Here is a 16,798-nt window from a genome sequence, read left to right on the forward strand (position 1 = left end):
GTTAGGCTGAAAGCCTATGACTGGTCCAACATTACCCACTCAACTTCCACAGCAAGAACCTGGGTCTAGCAGACCCTGCTCTGAAATGCTAACTGCTATGACTAGGGTAGCCAACTTCCAGGTGGAGCCTGAAGATTGCTGAGTATCACAACTGAACTCCAGACAACAGATCTCTTCCCTCCCTGGAGAAAATAACTGCTTTGGAGGGTGGGCTCTATGGCATTCTATTCAGCTGAGGCCTCTTCCCTCCCCAAACTTTAGCTTTCTTAGACTGGCTTCCTTAGACACAGAATATCCAGGAATTTCCCAACCTGGAGCTGGCAACCCTAGTTAGGACTGGCCCCAATGAGTCCCTCACAAAGGCCTGGAAAGGATTTCCTTCCTTTGTCCTCTTTATTGACAAAACCAAGCTTGGTTGCCTAGCAACAGCCACTAAGGGAAAAGTTAGTCCCACAGGAGATACAGCTGTTTTGATAATTAATTCTGTGAGGGAAGAGTGTCCAGGCTGGAAGTGGGTGGGGGAGAGAAGCGGACCCAGCCCCCAGCCAATGGCACGCGAGTACTCTTGAGTGGTGGTTGATGGGCCAATGGCTGATGGAGTGCATAGCACAGCCAATGGGAGAGCTGAAAATGACCACCTTGTAAGGCAATTATATATATAGTATACCTATTCATTCTCATAAGTGGAGATGAATGGTTATCCACCATTATAAATATCTATGGCACTTTACGTGGTATTTTTCCATGTGGGCTTCTTTCCGTGTGGGCTTTTTTCCTGTGGGCTTTTTTCCTCGAACCCACTGGTTGAGCTTCAGACTGGCTTTATCCTGTCCTGTGTGACTAAGGTGAATACCTCTGTGTGCTGAAGGAAGTAAATATGTGTATATGTGTGTGTGAGGAGATTAAATGGAGTGAGCATGTACCAATGCCACTTAGAGAAGGTACTGTTAGGATGATAGCTATGGTGGCCAGAATTGACAGAAGGTCAGACCAGAACCAACAGGTTGAAATTAAATCTGCTTGGGACAGAAGGCTGGACAACACATCCAATTACCATGTCAGATTGCACAGGGAAGCCATTGAAATTCATAAACATAAACACAATATCAACAGGAAAGAAGAGAGTTTAAAAATAAATAGGGCATGGTTTTCCTGTCCTAAAAAACACGAAATGCTCTACATCTTACAATAGCACCACAGATAAGATTAGAATTTCAACAGCCAATCCATATGCAAAAAAACCTCCTCAGGAAAGCTCCTCCATTAGCATGTCACAGCCTGGGGAACTCCTGCAAGATAATGACTCAGCCCTACCCCACCTTCCTGAGTAGATATAAATTACCTGCCTACATTTTTCTTCTCAACTTGACACAGAGAGTACTCCATCTTTCTGTATTATACCTCTGAGGATGCCAGTCACAGCTGCTGGCAAAACGTCAGGTCCTACAATGCCAAGACCATGGCCATACAGCCCAGGAAATCTACAACAACTAAATCAGAAGAGTTTTCAACTAAGCATTAGGAAGAACTTCTTGACAGAGTGGTTCCTCAGTGAAACAGGTTTCCTCAGGAGATGGTGAGCTCTCCTTCTTTGGAGGTTTTAAAACAGAGGCTAGATGGTCATCTGACAACTATGCTGATTCTGTGAATTTAGACAGATCATGAGAGGGAGGGCAGGAAGGGTTGCCTCAGTGCTTAGTTCTTGTGGCCTTTTCTTACACACCCAGGGAAATGCTGATCACCCCTTTGGTCAGGAAGCAATTTTTATCCAGGCCAGTTTGACTGGAGATCCTGGAGAGTTTTTGTCATCTTCTGGGAGTGGAACAGTGGTCACTGGGGGTGTGGGGGGAAAGTATTTGTGAATTACCTGCATTGTGTGGGGGGTTGGACTAGATGACCCTGGAGGTCCCTTCCAACTCTATGATTCTATGAAGTCAAGGGAAGAGAGATTAGATGTATTAAAGCATTTCCATCTCCCAGTCTTCTTCCCAGCCTTCTCTTAGCAAACCACTGAACAGTTTTTCGAAACCCTCGCCTATCTTCCATGAATTAATCATACACCAGACTTGGCTGGATGAAGCAGAAATATAATAAAAAAGGGCACAATCTGCTAAACATTTGTCAATTCCTTCCTTCCTTCCTTCCTTCCTTCCTTCCTTCCTTCCTTCCTTCCTTCCTTCCTTCCTTCCTTCCTTCCTCATTCGTATGTGCATGTGTGCCCGTGCTTGGAAGTCATGGCAACCTCTTGCAGATCCTACTGGGGCATGGAGGACATTCAGAGAAGTGGCTTGATAGCCTGCCTCTGTCTCTCGGCCCTGGTATTCTTTGGAGGTCTCCCATCCACATACTTGTCAGGGTCAGCCCTGCTTAGCTTCCAAGAGATTATGAGATTGGGTTTGCCTGAATCCCATCAGTTTCAAAGAGGAAAGGTTTAACTCTTCAACTGAAATCAGTGGAATTTACAAATGCTTAAATTTGATACCATTGTGAGTTTACATACATTTTGTTTGTTTCCTGGTCATTCAGATCCCTGGCTGTAGGTTTCTACATGCTGCTGTTTCTGGATTGTAATTTTAGCATAATCCCAATACAACAGTGTTCCAGTAGTGAGTCATTGCCAGTGGTGTGCTTTTGGTCCCTGTTTCCCAGATATGTATTAATATGTGTTCATAAAAAGTCATTTCTTCTAGAATCTCTCTATATCAATATTTCTTGGAGGGGACCCATCATTAATCTTGAGCACAGAAGCTATTGGCAAAGTGTGGGAAAACGGGCCATTGAAAAAGCACCTTGCAGACTGTGATAGAATAATTTGTCTCTCTTTCATGCACTCACACATGCACGTGGCCTCGACACATCGAGTGGTGACTGGGGGAAAAAAGCGAAGAGTTCATGTAGTGCAGTTCATACAGTTGGAGCTAGAAAATGTAAATGTCTTTAATAATTCTCAGATAAATAACCCTGAATATATTGCCTTTAAGTGCTTCATTTATTTTAACGAAATACTTCTCAAAGAAGTGCTCCAGTGTCAGGCCATGGAGAGCACTTTATAAAGGGATATTAATTATACCCTGGAACTTACAAGTGTCACTGGGTAAGAGTCCTGCTGTATAAAATACCAATATACCATCTTACTCCATGACTAATTTAGGCTAGTCCAAAACCTGAATTTCCAGCTGAGAACTGGAATTATTTAGCAATTATTTAGCGGAGCATAAATATTTAGAGACAGTTTGTACTAACAAATCTTGTCTCTAGGAGCCTGGCCCACAACAATATTCGCACTGCAAGTTTTCCTCATATAAATCAAGCCTCTAACTTCACACCTTCCTTATTTCATCGTTACAATTTTTGCAAACTACCCACACTTGAATACTTATGTGCCACCGTGCCTAGGGTTCTGTGCATGCCAGCACATTGATATAGAAATATATAAAGCAAAGCACTTGGTGACCCTTAGAAAAATGCTAAATAGCATATTTGGAAAGTGGGAGGGCTTTTGTTACAATATAAATATCAGTAAGTAACAGCCTGATCCTATAGCTCCTTCTTTTTTCTTTTTTTGGCCATCGAGTCACAGCTGACTTACAGCAACCTTGTTGGGTTTTCAAGGCAATGGATGTTCAGAGGTGGTCTGCCATTGCCTGCCTCAACGTCATGACCTTGGTATTTCATGGAGGTCTCCCATCCAAATAGTAGCTAGGCCCGACCCTGCTTAGCTTCTGATAGCTGATGAGATCGGGCTAGCCTGGGCTATCCAGGTCAGGGCTACTATACTAGCAAATAGACAAGTAGACTAAGGTGCTAGGCTCCATTGTCTTCGCAATGACACAACTTGGAGATCCAGTGTGGCAAAGGGGTTAGTATGTTAGACCAGCATCTCAGAGAGCTGGGTTCAAATCTCTATCCTTCCATGAAAGCTCACTAGGTGACCATGGATCAGCCACTCGGTCTGATCCATGTTACAAGGTTGTTGTGAAGATAAAAAGGGGAAGGAAGAACCATGAGCTCCTGGGAGGAATAGCAGGGTAAGACTAGGTATATATGGGGAAATCCACTACATTTCAACTGAAGCAACTTTTGGAACAGTGTGACCCAACTTGTATCACATCAAATCCCTACAATACAGAACGCAGGAAGAGATTTACTGCACACAGTATGAGTTGGTGGAGAGCTGGACCCTCTTTTAAAGCCATTTTTCTTCTGGTGAACAGTCAGGGAAAGTATACAGCAGGAGGACAAAAGGGTTCATGATGATTCACTGAAGCTTTCAACAATGTCAGTTTTATCATCAGAATCAAGCATACCAGGGTTTATTATTGGCAGACCAGAGTTCCCCCTCCCCCCTCATGCAATTTGGTACGAACTGTGAATGAAGGAAGCTTTAGATTCTGATCATCACTGCTCTTCCAATTTTTTTCCTCATGGAAAATCATGTGCATGATAAAGTGGTACAGAATCTTCTACTGTTGGTCAGATGGCAATAGTGCCTTGCCTTATTCCAGAGTATACCATCTTCTTCCTTTTTTTGTTGTTTTGATCAATTTCCTTCCTTGTGACCATGCATTTAGATTTTCATTAACTGCTTTCCCAGAAAAGCCATATCTGTTCACCTCATGATACCCAACCATGTAGGCTCCCAACTTTGGGGAGGGGAGACACATCTGTTTCAGGTGGATTGGGAACAAATCCCCCCCAAAAATATTACACAGCATTTTAGAAAAATACTTTAAAAAACAAAACCTCATTTGCAGTCCCAGGGGGTGAAGGTATACTTCCATGAGAAGCCCATAAAGATTTCTGAAATAGCAAATGGCAAAACGAAATTAAATGTGACAAAGACTGTTCATCTGGTACATCTCTGTGGCTTGTCTAATTCAGCAGATGTGCTGCCTCAGGGCATTTGGACCCTGTAGGACTTACATGAAAGATGTTTCTGTTCCTGCTGCTGCCCTCCTGGTCCAGGTTCTCCCAAGTACCATGGTGGAACTCATGCCAACTATCTCTGTTCTAGTTTCTGACTTGAAGGTAGTAGTATCTCGGCTAAAAGATACTTGCTTTTTCAAGATATACTTCCCGTATTCCAGACAAGCATTGTAGCACTGAAGCAGAGAAAGTGGCAATGAAGGCTGGCCCCAGCAGCAAGCAACCAGCTGTAATGGGTTTGCCTGCAGGAAATGTTGGTGCTCCATGACTTGCCACCATTGTGTTCCGTAACTGCAACACTCCGAAAACTTCACCCTGGGGATTAGGAAAACCAGGCATAAAAATCATTATTTATTACTGATGATAAAGCTGTGATAGGTCAATTATTTTGTACGTGTCACTGTATGCCACAAATGGTGTCTCTGGTGTAATTCTAAGCCATAAGTTGAAAACTGTGTTAGAATGAGAAGCATCTTAAATCTTTATTAGATGAAGATATTAAAGCTTCACTGATACAGAAATATCTCCCATCTGGGCCCCTGTTTCGTTGTTGTTGTTATTGTTGCCGTGAAATGTCTATTTCCCAAAGGAATACGGCCCGTTTTAACCTGCTGTGGGACAGAACACCTGTTTCACATATCACTTCATATGGATAATGTACGGTTCCACCATTATCATGCAAAGCAGCTGGGGCAAATGAAATGGTGGCTACATGGGATGCGCAAGATTTAAAAGCACTCACATTTCCCTTGCTGATGTCCCTAACAGCCATTCTTCCTCCCCACCTTCCATCCCCGGCTTTCAGCTTACTGGGAAACTTGTGAATGCTCTTCTCTTCTCTCCCCCTCCTAATAACAGAGGGAGCCATAAAAAATAAACCTTCCACTACTGATAACAGATTCGCTTCTGCCTTATTAGAAATCTGCTTGCAAAGCCAGTCTGTGACATGAGCCAACTGTATCTTGGCTGCCAGTTACATATGATAATGTATGGCCCCAAAGTGGATAGATGGCTGTAATTCACTTGAGGGACTCTGCTTATGTCATAAAGCGCTTGAGCAGTTTATGAACAGCAACAGAACCTTGAGAGTGAATTACAGCCCTGCATTCACTCCTAGGACATCTGTTGTTGTTGTTCAATACAGAGTACACAGGATTTTTTTTAATACATTAAATGGGGGGGAATCCTCCTTCACCAAGTCTTCAGTTTCCAAAAATGTTTTTCCCCTCATCCTTCATCTGGAAATGGCACCTGTTTAGGGCTTCCAGGACAGGAAAGCATTTCACTGAGTTTCTGAAGCCCTTAAAGAAACACACACCCCTCCTCAAGTTGGCAATCCTATTTGCATCAAAGGTGAAGTCAAACCATCACATTATCCTGCATACCGGGATGAATTAACCAATAAGCTAATTATTCTAGAGAAGTGCCCTGTGAGGAATACGCTCACCAAATGCAATACAGGATGGGTCTTTAAGTGCAAGCTCATGCAGCGGTTTGAATACCAGGCTATAGAACTGCACCATGGGTTGAGAAACCCAGATTCCATATTCCATCTCCTCCAACTATCCCTATTTGCCAGAGACAGTCCTCATTTTTCAAATTCCTGTCCCAGGTAAATCACTTTCCCCGATTTTTGCCCTTTAGGAAAGTCTTGTTCAGTTGTTATTAATGTGAGTTGCTGATATCTTTCAGGCCTCAGCTCCCTCACCAGCACCTCTAGAAGTAAATACCAGACTGAGCACTGGAAGCCTTGTTTTCCTCTTGCACACACCCATGTAAAAGCGCGCAGATGAGCACATGGGCACCATGCAGTGCACAGCCTGCTCTTTCACGCATAGCAGGAAGCTGAACTGTATTTAGAAATGTCTATCGTGCATATTGGAGAACTATTCTATTCTTCCATCTGTATCGTTAATCAAAAGAACTCTTGGTCTTCAAATCCATGGAGGATAGATGGCATGGACCCCATGTGTACTCAAGATGGTGACCACAGTATAAACTTAAACAAACCTAAGTTCATTTACCTACTTACTTACTTCACTTACTTTCTTCATTCTTACCCCATCTTTTTCACTAATGCAGACCCAAACTGGCCTACGTAATCCTCCTTTTCTTCCTCGCAAAAACTTCTCTTTCTTTCAAGCATTATAAATTGGCTCAGAATGTTTTGACTCCTGTGCATTCTCAAAGTGCCATTTGGGAATGGTAGTGTTGGAGTAAGCAGACACCCATCACATGGCCTAAGCAACTGTGCAACACTTCCATGTTTACTGTCCAGACTATCTGGACTGAACATAGACCTGGGACAGTGTTCTGAAAATTACACAGCCATTTTTTTTTAAAAAAAGTGAAGGATAGTTTCTGATAGAGACCCAAATAACTATCTAAAGTAATCAAGTTCCAAACACATGGCAATAGTGTGTAGCATGAGCAACAAGTGGCTACCAGACTTGGATCCATGATAAAAGCTGATTGCCCTGCAGAACTGTGGGGCATCAGCGAAAAATGAGTCTCATTTTTAATTACAGAGTAAGAGCCTCTAGGGTAACGGTGCCTAGCTAAAAGCAATAGTTGAAAATCTGGATTCCAAGCCCAGAGATCAGTTTTATAGCCATGCTCACCACTGTGTGCATTTCTGTATAAATGGGGGAGAGAGTATGGCATATATGTCTAAGGGGCAAGGTCCCATATTCTTTGGCTAGTATAGTATCCTCTCTCTTTTAATCAGACGCTGATGTGGCTATCAGGGTCATTAAAATTGGGTAATTTTTTGGCACTGGAATAGAAGGTAAAACATCTTTTCATACCCAGCCGTGAAGGACTATTCATGGTCTATGATTACAGAGAACCTGACTTGGCTTTCATCGTACTGATGTAAATCCATAGTTATCTACTGTTTTCAGTGAAAGCCTCTGCTAGCTTATCGGTTCTGCTTTAACAGCAGACTTATTTTCCTTTTTTCTCTATGGAAGCCACCTCTGCAAAACAGAACAAATATAGAATAAAGCTGTACTCTGCTTAAATGCCACTTTCGGAAACTGAGATATACATGGCTAAAAGAATGGTTCTCAAAGAATCTTGTTCCAAGATTTAAGAGGCATTGCTGGGGAACTTCACTAAGCATGTCTTCCTACAACTCATCCTTATCTATATATCCTTTTACTACAGATATTTGCTTAAAAATACACTATTTGTATATTTGTAACCTAGGCCTTCACACGGAGCAGAAGCCACGCTAAATAGACGGAAGAGAGGCGGAGTTACCTGGCACGATCACACGGCAACATCTGGGGAGCGTAGAGCTCCCGTGGTTGAACTGTGGCGAACCGCCGATAAAACGGAGCAAAAAACTAGTACCTCGGAGGTACTAGTTTCCGGAAACTGCGGGGCAAGGGCGGGCGTCTGATCGCGTTTCCGGTGGCATCCGGCGCCCGTCCATGTCCCCTTGCGAAGAAGGTTTTTTTTTCCCCAAGTCTCCGTGGTTGCGCATAAGCACTCAACGGAGCATGCGCATTCGTAGTGTACACAAAAAAAGAAACCCAGTTTGCCGCGCCGCGCGCTTCTTCGTTGCGCGCAGGCATGTGTTGTGATCGACGCCTCTCCGTAACCACGGAAGCTCCACGGTACCTCCACAGAACCTCCACAGGAGGTATGATCACTTTACTGCGTGTTAGTTTGCCCCGGGGCAAACAGCCACACTTCTCCCCCGCAGTTTCCTGCGCGTGTGACCGGGGCCCTAGACATTCATTGACTTCTGCAGTTGAGCCCATGCTTGAAGTTACTCCTGTGTGTCTGGCAATATAACTAGTTACTCTGGAGATTATTACGATGTCACAGAAGGCTCTACACCAGTCATGAACAAACAGAAGAAATACACAATATCTTTAGAAAGGTGTTCCTAGTAATGGAAAAGCTGGAATCTTATATTTGACATCAGGAGAATCTTCAGCAGAAGCATAGCACATACAGAATTTCTGTTATTGGGTTGTTTTTATAAGTGAAACCTTTTACTTCTTAATTATTATTAGAATTTATTGTTATATAATGTAGGTATGTAGAAATACATTAGATACAAAACATATAAACATACGATATACAATACTCTCTCCCTGTTTTCATTATCAAAGCAGTTTGAGTGAGACAAGGAATCAATACCTCCCCTTGACATAGTGCAGATGCCCCTTCTCCAAGTACCCCATAAATTGCTTCTTAAAATTAAAATATACTTCCCAGGATATATGTGTGTAGGGACATTCCCTTCCCAGTCTCTATATTCAGTAACGGGAATATTGAATATTACTGAAATGAGGAGAAGTTACTCCTTCTAGGTAAGGATGAGTTGTAGGAACACTTCTCCCACCCTGGGATTTACCCTCCCTCTCCTAAACCCATGACAGTGAATTCCAAACCAAACCCTAACCCGTAACGAGGGAGGGGTTGATAAGGAGAGGGACAAAGACAGAAAAAAACTAAGGGCACCCTCCATTCCCATAAACTCCCAGCCCCCACTCCATCACCCTGCACAAGTCACATGATGTCCTCCCCACATCAAGGGTCCAACCCCACTTTCCCCAACATGGAAAGGGAACAATTCCCAAACCCAATTCCAATCCAGGGGCTAAGGGTAGGGAGCACCAATGGGAATTCCACAGATGCTGTTCGGGAAAGGGGGAAGTGGGAAGAAAGAGTGAAGAAAAGGGAAAACAACTGAAGAAAATGCCATTCAGGGAAGGGAAGGATGGGGTAACAGAAAGAAAAAGGGAGGGAAAAGGAAAAAAATGAAGAAAACCAGATTGTCATGAAGTCAGTCATTAAACCATTCAAGGAAGGGTTGAATAACATTTGCTTTCAGTTTTGCTTCAAAACGTTTCAAAATCTTGTCAATGTCAAGCCCAGTCAGAAATACAGGCTTGATTTTTCCATTCCTATGCTCGGGAGGCGAAAAATCATCTGCATCTTCGACTACTGATTCATCTTGCATGGAGGTTTCGATTGCGTAAATGTGCAGATTCTGCTGTTCTCTGAACCTCATGATCCAAGGGTGTGACAGAGAGAGAGACTGAACCCTCTACTGGTTCAATATTGTTATGATCTTGGGTTATGGATTTCTTTCTGTCTGCCAGTCTTTCTATAGAGCATTGATTAAGAGGTCCTACTAAAGCTCGTAGTTTTTGGGTCGAATTCTTTAAATTATATAGAGTAGAGGTAGCATAAACCTGCTCATCTTGTAGCGTCTCTTCTACAGAGGTAGATTTAGGTGTAAACATTCCCATAGGACATGGTTCCCTTTCTTTAGAACTTACACCATAAAGCCCACATGAATTGACTAATTCCATGAGCCCCCAGAGTGAGCCCCCCTTGGGATACCAGCCTCCAGGTGGGACTTGGGGATCCCCTGGAATGACCACTGATCTCCAGACTACAGAGATCAGTTCCCCTGGAGAACATGGGTGCTTTGGAGGGTGAACTCTATTGCATTGTACCCCACTGAGGTCCCTGTCCTCCCTAGGCTCCATAGCAAAATCTCCAGGAATTTCCCAGCCTGGATCTGGCAACCCTACGCCCCACCCCCTGCTGGTGGCTGAGGGGGACCTGGCAACCCTACGTGTCTAGTCATCCGTTCTTGGTGGTCATGCCAACCTTCAGGCGTACAATCTGAAGCAGATGTGACTATGGGTGGCAAGAAGAGAGAGGGCAGCAGCAGTAGGCAAATGACATCCCTAAATATGGCCTGCCCACCCACTTGTTTACTCTGTCTGAATTATACATATAGATTACTATACTTGTTCCTACAGGGGGTGGGATTGCAATATGCTACACAAGGTCCCACCCCAATGTTGCTCCTTCCTGAATCAATGTTGCTCCTTCCTTGTCCATTTTGTTGTTTTCCCCCCTGGTGTTGCCTCTAGATATGGCAGACAAGGAAACAAGAGAGGGAAGGTAGTTTTTCATCAGACTGACATCCTGGACTTACCTATTAATGGTGGCAATTTTTCCTTTTAAAAAGATGCAAAGTATCCAGTACGCCTTAGGGTATAGATATATGAAAATGAAGTGCATTTTGTTTGATATGAAAGTGGAACTGCTGATTGTTTTCATCATTCATGTTTTCTCTCTGCTCTGAGCTCGACAGCCTATTCACAGAATAGCTCCTAGGGGGACAAAGGCAAATCTCGTGTACAGCCAACTCTCACCCCCTTGGGCAGCAGAAACTGTATGACCAGCACTGGCCATCCAGTCTCTAGGAATTAGGCTATGAACCCTCATACAAAGATATTGTTTGTTTAAGGAATTTAGCTCACAGTTCTGCAGTTAAGTTACACAAGTACCAAGTTTAGAAAATAGGGGACTGGATTCTATATATGTATTAAAAAGAATTTTGAACATAATGTCCTAATACTGGATTTAAAAAAAATAGAGTTGGATGTGATGACTCTCCACTAAACTGGATCCCATGACTCTCCTCTGCTCTGTTTTCCTTCAAGAGAGAAATGGAAAATGCCTTCCTTGTAGAGGAAAGCTTCCTCTGGGGGAAAGCCTTTTATCATTGAAGGAAATTTCTCATTGTTGGAGGAAGACTTGGTGGAATGGAGTCATAGAATACAGCCCAAATATTGACTATCCTAACAAGAATGTTTTTTTCTCTTTTATTGTGCTTCCTTCCTCTCCCTTGTTAACTTATTACAGCTCCATTTTACATTGGCCGTCTCCTCAGACAATGCAAAGTTTACTTTGCACTTTGACTACCCTCAACTATACATAGTTGTGTTGACCATAGCATGCAGGCAAGAACCTCAATGACCTATCAGATTACAGAGTGTCAGAGGAGTAGCTTCATTAATCAACCACCAAAAGTGGAATGCTTTCATTTTTCACAGCCAATATACTTTACATTTAAACAAGGACAAAGGGCTCTTTACCTGTGACTAACTACACGTAGCCAGTATATAACAGTACAGAATGTTGGATGGCACATAACAGCTAAGCCTCAGGTTGCCTCTTATTGGCTGTTTCCCACTTAAGGTAGCTGACCTGGCATTGGCCAAAGTGTGTGCTTTCCTATTGTAGCTCTCACCCTATGGAATGGGCTCCCTGAGAAGGTAAGGGAGATATTATCTAGAAGTTTTTAGAAGAAACTGCAAGGCCATTTTATTCCGTAGGGTTCAATAGGATGTAGGATCCAGGCTTGACCTGGATGGCCCAGGCTAGCCCGATCTTGTCAAATGTTGGAAGCTAAGCAGGGTCAGCCCTGGTTAGTATTTGGATGGGAGACCACCAAGGAAGTCCAGGGTTTCTATGCAGAGGCAGGCAATGGCAAACCACCTCTGAATGTCTCTTCTCTTGAAAACCCTATGAAGTTGCCATAAGTCAGCTCTAACTTGATGGCACTTTCCCCCACCAACAGACTTGCGGAGGAGGCTGTTTCAATTTGGATTTGTAAAGCTTCTAGAGCCACAAAGGAAACATGTGGTATATACATTTCAATAAATAAAGCCAATGTATGATGGTGAAATGTGATGTTCTGTCAGAATTGCAGTATCATTAAGTCGGCATCATAAACAGATAACATACAAATTTTTAACATCTGCATGTTGGTCAAGTCAAACCTCAGTATTTTCTAGTACTGTTTATGGATCTAAGCGACAGCCACTGCCATCTTGCTAGCATTCTTACCTTTTGGTTGACAGTTGACCAGAAGTAGGCTATCTGAACCCTGAATCTGCAGCCTGAGGGAAGGTAGCAAACCCGGTGAATCTCCTTGACTATCATATCCTCCGGTGTAGGTCAATAAAAATGAATCCTAAGCACAGTAGACCTGCAAAGAAAGTCACCTTTATTCCTTTGTTTTTCTTTTGTTCTAACCTAGCATTTCATTATTCTTACCCTCTAAAATTCAATAAAGCCTCAAGGTCTCTGTGCCAGATTAGAACTTATTTACATGCCACCTTCAGTGCTTTTAGACCTTCCATATATTAAAGCAAGTGTTGAATTAAACATTCCCAAAAGGGGATGCTTCAAAGTATTGTTTAATACATTTAGAGTTGCCCTATCTCTCTGATTGGCTAATCTAACAAAATCTAGCAGGGTAAAGGGAGAAAAAATCCACTTGGCGCCACAGTCTGCTTTGCCCATTCTGACTCCTAAGCTTGTTGTTTAATTGTGCAAATATTTGTGGGTTTGGCTACAGTGAGTGCTAATTTGTTATTCTAGCAAAAAGCTTCCAATTGTTTGGAGCGTGCTGGGAAATTTTTCACTGTCTTTACACGCATGACATGCTAATGGTTTAAATAAAACCTCTGTGCTGCTGAGAGGTCCTTGCAAGTAGGTGCTTGTAAAGAAAATAAGTGCCATTCCCAGTGGTTATTTCCTGGTCTGCTGAAAATGACAGCTTCCTAAGACCTGGACAAGCATGATCACTTGCATATTGTTTTTCCTACCAGTTCTTTAAAATAGTTCTCCTCTTTCTTGCATTGATTGATCTTAAACCCTCTTGGGACTCTTGAAAAGTCTTCTGCTTGAATGTCATTCCAAAGATAGGACATAAATGGAACACACAAGTAGCAATACTTTGACAGATTTATGGATGGCTTTTGACTAAGTTACCCTCAGATCAAAAGTTCCCTGCTAGGAACTCATAGATTTTTCTCCATTTGTAGCTTCAGAGGTAGACCAGTCTCATACTGTGGATTTCACATGGACAACATAGATTTTTTGTTATTTCTTCCCTCACAGTTTGTGTCTTTCCCCCCTCATCATAGTATGTGTGGCATACATAACATTCCAGTCAATACCCTACTTAGACACTGACCAAAACTAGACCTGCTGAGCTCTAGTAAGGATTATTATTTCATTTATTTATTTATATCCTTTCTAGTCTGCCTTTCGCATTGAGATTCGAGGCGGACTGCAAGTTTTTAAAAACAATGCAATAAATATGACAATGTGCATTACAAAATAATGGGACTGGACCAAGGTTACCCAGTGAGAAACGATGCAGTAAAAAAGTGTAATCATATAGAAATGTAGGAAAACTGGACTACAAAGGTCAAGAAGCATCACCATAACAACATAGTACATTCAATATATAAAACAATACGGTGGGGACCTGCCGTATGATGAGAAAAATGCCTTCCTGAACAATTTCATTTTACTATAGGTTAGTGTCTCATGTGTTCTCCAGTCACACCTTGGGGGTTTAGGGGGAAGAAGATATTCTTATGTACTGATTTTATAATGTAAGATCAGGAGCCACCAGTGTAGCAAAAATAAATTTCATTTCTTGAAAAAGTATACCCTCCTTTTCTCCACAATAGGGACCCAAAGCGGCTTACAACATAATTCTCTTGTGCTCCATTTTTTCCTCACAACAATTACCCTGTGAGGTAGGTTAGGTTGAGAGAATGGGACTGGACCAAGGTTACCCAGGGAGCTTCCATGGCAGAGTGGGAATCCAAATCAGGTTCTCCCAGAGGCTAGTATAATACTCTAATGACTACACCATGCTGGCTCTAGATCAGGGTCTAGAGGCTCACATGTTACATGGGTGCACAGGGGGATACTGGATTGTACCTCTGTTCAGTATAAGGCTTGAAATCACCTATGTGTATACAAACTGTACATACATAGGCTCTGCATATGAAAATGTCCTCTTCAGGGTTCCACGTCACACGGACAAATCCTATGCTAAAAATCATGCTAAATCCTAAATGTATATTGAGGCTGACAAGTGAAACAATCCTGCTTCCCTTCTATGACCATGAACACACACAAACACATGAAGCTACTTTTACAGAGTCAGACCATTGATCTATTAAAGTGAACATAAGAATAGCCCTGCTGGATTAGTCCAGTATCCTATTTCACACAGTGGCCAATCAGTTGCCTTGGAGGGCCAAAAAATGGGGCATAGATGCCTTCCCCTCATGTTGTGGTGGTATTTAGAGGTTTACTGCTTCTGAATATGGAGATTCCCTTATTGTCTACACTGTGTGCCAGCAGCTCTCCAGGGTTTTCGCCCATTCTCCTTTCCCATTATAGAACCCCAGCTTTGCCTTCTATGCTGTTCCGTAGAGTCTGCAGACCACCTCCTCAAGGAACAACATTTTGGGAGGATCAATCAGGGAAGGGAAACAGGAAAGTTCTGCTCGGTGAAGTCCACAGATGGTTAGATTCACAGCATTTTCTCTTTTTTACTTTACAGGATGGTTATGAAACAATAACATCACCATTACCTCCTTGAAGGAAGGATGAATACCTAGAATAAGCTGCATAATACCTGGGCAAAGGTTGGACTATATTAATCATTAAATTAAAAAACACACCAGTTTATACTGCCGTGCTCTCTTCCTCTGAGCACTGGGACTTGTTTTGGAAAGGCACAATTAGGTTTGTTAAACATTTGTATCAAGGAATAATATGGAGCCACTATTGGGTTATCCCGCAGACATGACCAAATACCAGCTTTCCTGAGAGGATTTGTGAGGTTATTCTTCCAACATCCCTCAGCACTTTTTAAGCTATTCCACTCCCTCATGCCCCCCTCTCTGAATTCTTCCATGGAGTTTACTGCTTATAATTTGCTTATTTTGATGAGCAGAAAGAATAAAAAACAAGCAGCAGTTTCTCATTTGCCCAAAAAGGAAGGCAGAGGAAGTCAGTACAACAAACACTCAGGAAGGGTGGCTAATGATATAGGAGCATCACATACGCGGCAATATGGGAGCATTCTTCTCTTGATGCATGAGAGACTTCAGCACGTGCATGGGATTAATGGGTGGAAGACAAAGAAAAAGGCCTTGAATTAACCACAAAAGCAATCTATGGATGGCAAGTCTCTCTATAAAGTGAATATATAGCATATTAATCATAAAGCAAGCAGCTGAATGCATGTAAATTAGATAAAAGGCTTGGGCATAGGATACAGGACGTACAGAACATGTCAAACAATGCTTGTATTTCTGAGGGAGTTGAATGCTGAGGATAGGAAAACTAATTTTTTAAAAAGAAGAACTGGGTGAGCATCAGTATTTTTTAGTAACTGGAAGAAGCATAGACAACAGATTGGACATTCTGGATGATTATTTCAGCCTTTTTAGTCTTGACTCTAGTGTGCTGGATTTAATCATGAAAGTATGTAAAGGCATCCTGATGTTATCCTTATAATTTTTTTTAAAACTCATCAAAGTTCTATGCCATCATCTGTAGCCCGCAGCCATGACTATGATCTGGACTGGAGGAAAGCTCTTAGCATCCAGGTTTGTCCTGCCTCCCCATAAGAAGGACAGCCTTGACAGGGTAACTTGCCTTTGCAAAGGAGGTCACAAGGATGTTGTTTTTGTCATAATCTGATCATTGGTGGTGGTGGCGGGGGGAACCATGCAGGAAGGTAGTACTGGTCCCAAATCAGTATCATCAGAGAACATAAGAACATAAGACACGCCAATGTTGGATCAGGCCAAAGGCCCATCTAGTCCAACACTCTGTGTCACACAGTGGCCAGAAATACCAGGTGCCATCAGGAGGTCCACCAGTGGGGCCAGGACATTAGAAGCCCTCCCACTGTTGACCCCCCCCCAAGCACCAAGAAGACAGAGCATCACTTGCCCCAGAGCCCCTAGCTATACCTTGTGGCTAATAGCCACTGATGGACCTCTGCTCCATATGCTTATCTAATTCCCTTTTGAAGCCATCCATGCTTGTAGCCACCACCACTTCCTGTGGCAGTGAATTCCATGTGTAAATCACTCTTTGGGTGAAGAAGTACTTCCTTTTATCCATTCTAACCTAACCGCTCAGCAATTTCATTGAGTGCCCACGAGTTCTTGTATTGTGAGAAAGGGAGAAAAGTACCTCTTTCTCTACCTGCTCTTTC

Source organism: Gekko japonicus, unplaced genomic scaffold (genome assembly GCF_001447785.1).
Source record: "Gekko japonicus isolate JY-2015 unplaced genomic scaffold, Gekko_japonicus_V1.1 scaffold162, whole genome shotgun sequence".
In the NCBI taxonomy this organism is placed as follows: Eukaryota; Metazoa; Chordata; class Lepidosauria; order Squamata; family Gekkonidae; genus Gekko; species Gekko japonicus.